General features: G+C 54.5%; 1 protein-coding gene across 1 annotated transcript in view; it reads left to right on the top strand.

Moving 5' to 3' along the window:
* The first annotated feature begins 361 nt into the window (after window positions 1-361).
* Window positions 362-6,982, top strand: part of DHX32 (DEAH-box helicase 32 (putative)) — a 30,110-nt gene continuing 23,489 nt past the window's right edge. The window contains exon 1 of the mRNA XM_045291503.1: window positions 362-425. The gene's annotated coding sequence lies outside the window, so the exon portion shown is untranslated. The remainder of the gene's footprint in view (window positions 426-6,982) is intronic.

Below are 6,982 nucleotides of genomic sequence, written 5' to 3' on the forward strand. Positions count from 1 at the left end.
GCCGCAGCCCTCGCCCCGCTTACTCTGAGGCTCCATGCTCCGCGGCTCCCGGACCGGGCCCCTCGGGCCAGCCCTCCCAACGCCTCTCCGCGGGCAGCGTCGCCCGGTTGCCCCGGCAACGCGGCGCGCGGAGGGGGAGGAGCCGGGGGACGGCGAGCGGGAGGGGCCGCAAGGCGGCGGCGCGCCGGCGCGCGGGAGGCCGCGGAGTGGGCACCGAGCTTGGGTGGCGGCAGGTCGCCGGCTGGAGACACTGCCCCGGGCGCTCTCGGCCCGTCGCGGCCCCGCGCCCCGCCCGGCTGTGCCGCAGCCTCCGGGCGGGCCTGGGATCGCCGAGCTGAGCGTCGGTCGGTCCGTCTGCGTCGGGGTGCGTCCCGCCCCAGGAAGGCGGCGGGGCCTGGCCTCGAGGTCGCGGAGCCACCCCGCAGGTAAAAGGCTCCGCGGGGCAGGAGGGGCCGGCCGGCTGGAGACCCCGGGACGGACAGTTGGCGCACCTGTTGCGGCCGCTGCTCCCTGCGCCCCCCACGGGGCTCCCGCCTCTCTCAGCTGTAGGGGAGGGGCAGGGCCGTTGCACCCCAGCCCCCCAGCAGGAGGGCCTCTAGCACCCCAACTCCTTCATCCCGCTAGCAAGGTCTCCGGGCCCCCCAAGTTAAGCGGTCTTCTGGCAGCCCAACCCCTTTATACCCCTACCTAGAGGGCCCCTTCCGTCCCCAGCCCTACCCCACGCATCCAGCAGGAGGGTCCTTAAGAAACACCGGACCCCCAGCTTGAGAGCTTCGTCCACACACCAGTCCCTACAGCGGGAGGGTCCCCAAGAACACTATCCCCCTCCCCTCCACCCCCGAGCAGGAGGGTCCACCAGCACACCAGTCTCCTGGCACCCCACCCTGCCCGCACCCCCTCCAGTGGAGGGTCCCCTGGCCTGTCTTGGCCACGTCTTCGGAAGTGAGCCAGGTGTGTCTCCTGAAACCCGGGAGCATTCCTGTGCCCCGCCTTCCTCTGTCATCCCAGGATCCCATTTCAGGTCACGAGTCCCTGTCTATCTTTCTGGTCGGTTTAGTTTTTTGGTGTGTTTCTGTTTCAGCCTTGCCGGTTAAAGGCTGACTTAAGGACCCAGCCCACAGTTCCACAGGGCTGTTACAGCAGCCATGGAGCCCGAGCCCACACCAGTGACTCCCAGTCTTAGTTTCCGAGACCCTCGGGTTTTGTGTGAGGGTGGAAGGTTTGGAGACTACTAGGAACTTTTTATCTGGTCGGGTGTGAAAACTCACTTTGGGAGGGCCCTCTCAAAGAAACAAACTTACAAACTCACTGCCACCGAGGCGATGCCGATGCCACATTGACAGCTGCCCAAGAGGACAGGGCAGAACTGCCCCTGTGGGTTTCTAAGACAGGAGTCTTTGCAGGAGCAGAAACCCCCTCTTCTCCCGAGGAGCGGCCAGTGGTTTCACACTGTGGCCTTTGGGCTAAGCAGCCCAATATGCAACCACCACGCCCCCAGGCTCCTCAGAAGTTTCCTAGGGTGAGCAAAAGGAATCGCCCAGGAGGAAAGGAAAGGGAGCTGAAGAAGGATTGAGAAGGGAGGGAAGGAGGTTCCCATCCCTCTGTCCCTTCCGCTGGCCGTCCAGACTTGCTTCCGTTGAGGGAAATGGAAGAACCCTTTGGGGACCATGTAAGTGATTACTCATTCTCTGCTACGAGGGAGCCTGGATGACAAGAACACTGAGAAGCCCTTCTCCCTTAGAAAGGGAATCAGTTCTTCAGCGGGTAACAGAAGCTGAGAGCTGTTCTGTGATGGAAACGGACATTCATTACATTCCTCCCACTCAGACTACATAAAGAGGTTTTCAGATTGATTGGCAGAGCAAGGAGGTTTATGTGTGGCTATTGACAAGCAGTGTGGAGGCCTGGTGATGGAGTGGTTGTTCGTTGGGCTGCGATCCTCCGCAAGGTGAGCAGTTTGAGATCACCAGCCACTCTGAGCGAGAATAGGGCTCTCTACTCCCATGAACACATCGTCTTGGAAACCCACAGGAGGGTCATTATGAGTCGGCATCGACTGGATGGCAGTGAGGTGTTTTGGGTTTTTCGGTAATGGTTCATAAGCTAAAATATTAATAGATCCCGGTTGTTGGAGAGTAAACACTTCTTGATACCGTAACGCCGTGTCCCTGACGCGCAGTTAGGGAAGGCATTTTTAGACAGCAGCTATGGTGGCAGTGTTTCTGTAGAGCAGTGCTCCGCAGACTTGGGGTTTCATGACATCGGCAAAGTCACAGAGGGGCCCACTGAGGCAAGAAGCAAATGGTGTCACTCATGGGTCGCATTGCCATCAAAAGTGACAGGATAGTAGCAAAGAACCCGTGTGTGGGCATGCAGATGAGAGAGTGGTGCCCACATGTCCCAGGCGTTGAAGGATGAGGTCTTGCTATGGAAAATGAAAACAGCAGGACTCTTGCAGATTCCTGTGCTAAGCTGGCAGAGGCTCCGGAATCCAGTGGTTGAATCCAGATTGTAAGGTTGGATAAATGGAGGTGCTTATGTATCAATGAAGTGCTTTCTAGTATCGTAGTCCAGAACAGGGATCGACAAACTTTTGAGGCGGAGGGCCAATCCTGTCCCTCACAACAGCGTGAACATTATTCAGAAGCCATACATACATTTTTTTCCAAGCCTTTGAAATCATTATCTGAATAATTCCGTTTAAAATTGTTTCAGTTCTACTTCAGAGTCACATGTATGTACTGGAAGAGCGGCATGCATGCAGCTTGGGAGCTGAAGTCTGCCGACCCCTGGGCTTAGAAGAAGGTTATCTTATGAGTAGTCCTGGGCTTGACATTGAGCAAGTCTCACAGTGAGGTCCTGGCACTGCCTGGTAAGCCGTAGCTGCTTACCCACGAGGCCTCACTCAGCTGCCACGGGTAGATGCCGACTCACAGTGAGTCCACAGGACAGGGTGGGACTGCCCCCTAGGGTTTCTGAGACAGTCACTCTCCACAGGGGAAGAAAACCTCTTCTTTCTCCCTTGGAGCAGCTGGTGGGTTCAAACTGCTGACCTTGCAGGTAGCAGCCCAGCTCGTCACCACTCTGCTCCCAGGGTTCCCACAGGTCAGGGGCTTCAGATCTACCAGCCTCTCGCACCACAAGAGAAAGAAGAGGCCGGCTGCTCTGGTAAAGATTGACAAAAGCCCTGGAAGGGACTCGGTGGCAGTGAGTTTGTTTGCTTTTAGGAAGAGCAGTCTTTGATCTCGAGGTGAGAAGCGTAGGTTTGGAGGAAAAGACTAGTGGGTGGGTGGCAGTGATGAGACTTAGGCACAGAGAATGTCTAAGGCAGAGACATTAGCTGGTTTCCCGTTTCCCCGCCAGCACCAAGTGCCGTGCTATAAGTGTTTGCTGAATGAATGAGAAGATGCTTCAGATAAAGGGGTCGCTCTGTGATCGGAGACCGCATTTCCAGGTCAGAACTTTGCTTATGGGGCCAGAGATTGGAGATGAGTGGTGAAGGTATTGGTAACACTTGGTTTGGGGATTGTCTACCTCTGTGTTGTGTTTCTTTTGGCAGACACGCCCAGGACATGACTGGGGGTCAAGTGAGAAACAAACGCAATCTTGATTTTTGCTGCTGTTAGGTTTCCAGGCTGACCCGCAGTGGAATAGTAACACTATTGTTTGTTTTGCTGATGCTTAACAAAGTGTAACAAACCAGCTTTATCACCCGGAAAGAATAAGGCCGCCAGAGACAGATGTCGCCGTTCTTTATCTTATTTCAATGTCGGCCGCATCGGAATCGAGGAAAAGTAACTCCGGTGGGAAGTTAAGAGTTTTTTTAATCTTACTCTCAGAAGTTGGGGGTGGGTGGGGGTTGTTTGTTTTTTAACCAGAGTGAGAAGACTCTTCTCTCTGTTGTCTGAAATTCACAAAAGTGGCAAACAATTCTCTTTTTATTAGTAGTAGTAGTATGTGGGTGGGTGTATTTCATCTTTGCCTTCAGAAACCTGTCCTGTGCTCACTCCTTTCTCACTCACTCTCCTCCTAATGTCCGTTAGAGCATGACATGGTCGGCAGGCAGCATCTCTCCTACAGGTGGAGGAGGGGACGGAGCACACAAACGCACCCTCCCATCTGACTCATAGCGACCCCGTGGGTGGCTGCGACTATAACTTTCAGGCAGTAGTAGAAAGCCCCGGCTTTCTCCTGAGGAGCCATGGGTGGTTTCACAACCCAGTCCGGAACCACTACCCACCAGCGTTCCTATTGCGTGCTCAGTGCGCCTTCGAGGACAGCGAACAACTGTGGGGTTTTGAGACTCTTAACTCTTCACAGGAGTAGAAAGCCTCCTCCTCCTTCCACAGAGCAACCGGTGGTTTTGAACTGCTGGCCTTGCAGTTTGCAACCCAACTCGTAAACCACAATGCCACCGGCGCTCAGATGGTCCCATGCTGGTTTTTTCCTCCTGGTTTTTGCTGTCTTCTGCCTCGGATTAACCCTGTTAGGCGCAGAATCCCCACGACTGGGCCCTCTCAGGTCCCATTTAGCACACCATGGGCCATCAGGTCTTTAATTTGAATGGGGCAACAGTGGAGCAGGGAGGCGGCTTTGGCTGAAGGTGACTACCTTCCTCCCCAGCTCTGCAGTCTTGGGGCGGGGTGGGGTGGGGCGGGCCAGGCCTGCAGAGCAGTTGCTTCCTGGAGAGTAACCGGATGCTGGAGACAAATCACTGGGAGGATCCATTTGGGCGTGATAATAGGCCTGAGTGGAAATGGCCTTCTATTTTCACGGTAACATTTCACTGCGGGACCTTTCATTTTAAGTGGTGGTTACTGACTCATGCTGGCCACTTGGGTCCCCTGCTATCACGGCAATCCTGACTCATAATGACCCAGCAGGACAGAGTAGAACTGCCTCTTCTCCCACCTGGTGCCCTTGAACCTGACCTCGAACTAGCTAGCAGCCCAATGCTTAGCCCTCTGCAGCTCCAAGTCCTTTGATTCATTCGTGCTCACTGGGCCCCTGTGAGTCTCCCACACTGTGAATCAGTGTTTTGCAAAGTGGGGGGCTGCCGGGGGTGGGGGGGGCGGTGGGGCTGCAGAAGCAGATACTGACACTGTATCCTGGATCTTGGGCCGTCCTACAAGTAAATTTTAATTGTCAGGGCGTAGCAGAGTAACTTTTTTTCTGAAAAGGGAGTGGTAGGCCAAAAAAAGTTTGGGAACCAAAGTTGTAAACCTTCACAGCAGAGCAGCTGACTGTGCAGGTAACCCACACTGCAGCCCTGGGGCTAACTCGCCTTTCCACAAAGGGCTGGCAGGAGGGAAGAGGGTGAGCTGGGAATGAATCAGAGCAGTGGGAAGCAGCAGGCTGAGGCGGAAGATTCATTTGGAAACAAGTGGAAGGCCCAGGTGTTCATCTTAAGGGCAGTGATCTGCTTTATGTGTGAAAAGAATCCTGGCTACCTGTGAGTGGCAGGTTGGTGTGAGGCTAAGAAAGCGGAACCAAGCCCATCAAGTTGATTGGAAGGCCACTTCTTCCCAGAGCTCCCTCTGAGTGGCTGGTGGATTGGAACCCTCGACCTTACAGTCAGTGGGCCAACACTTACCTGACAGCACCACCTGGGCTCCTTCAGGTCTAAGAGGAGAAGCAAATAAAACCAAATCCAGCCAAAAGAGCCGCTGTGAAGGAAGGATGAAAGGGGGTATGGGGATGGCACCAGGGCTCCTGTATCCTGGTAGACCTTGAGTCCGGAGGGGCTGAAGCGCTAGGTTTCTGCTGTGGGTGTTGAGTGGCAGATGCCTGTTATCTGTTGAAATCCGGAGCACGGACGGGGAGTGGGCGGGTGGGAAGCAGTCTTGTCTTTTTTTAAGGGGGTAAGTTGGGTGGGGAGGAGTTCAGTGTTGAATGGTGACATTTGAGAGGCCTGCCATCTAAGCAGGGACGCCCTGGAGTCGTTGTTGGACTGTGAGCCCACGACTAAAGACGTCTGAGCAGAAGCTAAGAAGTCTGGACGTGGTCATTGGGGTTACAATGGGACGGGTTTGCTCCAGGGAGGCTGCCTGTCATGAGGGTCCAGGATGGGGGGCAGGGGGAACAGGGCAGGGGCACACCTCTGTGTTGTGTTTGGGGGAGGGGAGAGTAGGAGAGCCCAGGGATATTAAGGAGGAGGAGCCAGGAAAATCAACCCCAAATCTGGAAGGATGAATAAGATAGGTCCCACCCTCAAGCACTTCACCTTTTTATCCCCTAAAATAGTGACAGTCCCATCTGCTTCCCCTGAGTGGACCCTGTTGTTCACCCTCCAGTTGCTTCTGGGTCTCAAAACAAAACCAGCCACCTTTTAGTTCATTCCGACTCTTAACAGCAACCCTGTAGGTCAGAGCAGAGCTGTGTTAGGGTTCCGAAATTCAGTCTTGACCAGAGCAGACAGCCTCATCTTCCCCCTCCAAGCAGCTGGCGGTGGTAGTGGATGCAAAGAGGAGAAGCAAATAAAACCCAATTCATTGCCATTGAGTGGATGCTGACCCATAGTGACCCTACCTCTAGGACAAGGTTGAATTGCCCCTGTGGGTCTCTGGAACTGTCACGCTTTGGGAATAGGTAGCCTGGTCTACCTCCAGCAGAGGGCCTGGCGGTTTCCAACTGATGAGTTTCCGGTTAGTAGTCCAGCACGTGACCCACTCCACCTCTGGGGCTTCCCTGAATGCAAAGTAACTGCCTGTTCATTGGCTAGCAGGCCCCTGGGTGTGCAAATGCCTGGGGATCTGCCCCTGGCAAGGTTACAGCCACTCTGTAACAACACTCAGAGCCTCCAGGGGTCGGCATCAACTCCGTGGTGGTGGTTTTTTGTTTTGTTTTGTTTTTTGCAGTTGGGCAGCAGCGGCTTGTTTTATTTCTTCACAATTGTTGGATCAGATTTCAATGAAAATATAACTTTTGAAGTTGATTGGGCTAATGTCTCATGCAAATGTACATTTTAATTAAGATCGCCTTG

Source organism: Echinops telfairi, unplaced genomic scaffold, assembly GCF_000313985.2.
Source record: "Echinops telfairi isolate 266 unplaced genomic scaffold, ASM31398v2 ScPeMD7_70;HRSCAF=299, whole genome shotgun sequence".
Classification (NCBI taxonomy): Eukaryota; Metazoa; Chordata; class Mammalia; order Afrosoricida; family Tenrecidae; genus Echinops; species Echinops telfairi.